Consider the following 992-nt stretch of genomic DNA (forward strand, 5'->3'; position numbering starts at 1 on the left):
GGAAACAAGGGCCACCTTCTGTAAAGAGTTGGCACACATGGTGTGTTTTTGAGCAATTTAATGTTTCTGGGATTAAATAGCAACTTAATCTAATAATCTCATTTCACACCGGAGGAGAACCTACTAATTTATCAAAAAAATGCTTTCTCAAAAAGTTATGGTAAGGCCAAGACATTTAAATATCATCAAGGTCAAAGAGATGTTATTATTATATACCTAAGCATATATTTCACTTTATAAAGTTTGATTTTCAATGAAAATGAAATGCCCTTTTATCTAATGACCTTTGGAAACTTAACTATATTCTGTTGTTCTCAGTAATGTCCTTTTAACCTGAAATTTAATTGTGAAGCTATATTTTAATTCATTCATTTTCAATATGCCAGTTCAGAGAAAATTATCTGCATTTCCAAGACTTTTGCCAAAGTCATATATTTTAAAATTAAAAGTACAAAAATTTGATTTTATCCTAGAAAATTCATTGCTTCTGAGTTGGAGCATCACAATATGGCACATTTTCTATAAGAAGTTCCTTCCTAGGAACCAGTTTCTGTGTATTGTGGTCTGTGTGAAAACCTTGTATGACATGTTCTGAGAAGCAGTTCAACATCAGAACCTCTTTTCATTAGCTCTTCTATTTTCTTAGAAGTCTCACTTTTATTATTTTTGAATTCTTCATTTATCTTAATTCTGGCTGCTTCTAATGCTCTGGCATCATTTTTAAAAACTTGTCGTCTGGTCCTGTGCAATGTTTTAAAGAGTTGTAAAACCTTGACCACCTGACCCATGGCTATTGTCGCCACTGCGGCCACCTCTTCAGCAATCGAGTAGCCTTGCCTCTCAGCAACCTATGCTATCTTTTTAAATAAACTTTTTATTTTGATATTATTTCAAACTTGCAAGACAGTTGCACATTAATCCAAAACCCATACAGAGAACTCCAACATACCCCCCCATCCAGATACCTAGATCCACCAACTTTTAACATTTTG

The 992-nt window shown here is 33.7% G+C and overlaps 1 pseudogene; it reads right to left on the bottom strand.

The window, feature by feature from the left end:
* Nucleotides 1-478: 478 nt before the first annotated feature.
* On the bottom strand, nt 479-788 carry LOC119523806 (annotated as a pseudogene).
* Nucleotides 789-992: the final 204 nt, after the last annotated feature.

Source organism: Choloepus didactylus, chromosome X, assembly GCF_015220235.1.
Source record: "Choloepus didactylus isolate mChoDid1 chromosome X, mChoDid1.pri, whole genome shotgun sequence".
Lineage (NCBI taxonomy): Eukaryota > Metazoa > Chordata > Mammalia > Pilosa > Megalonychidae > Choloepus > Choloepus didactylus.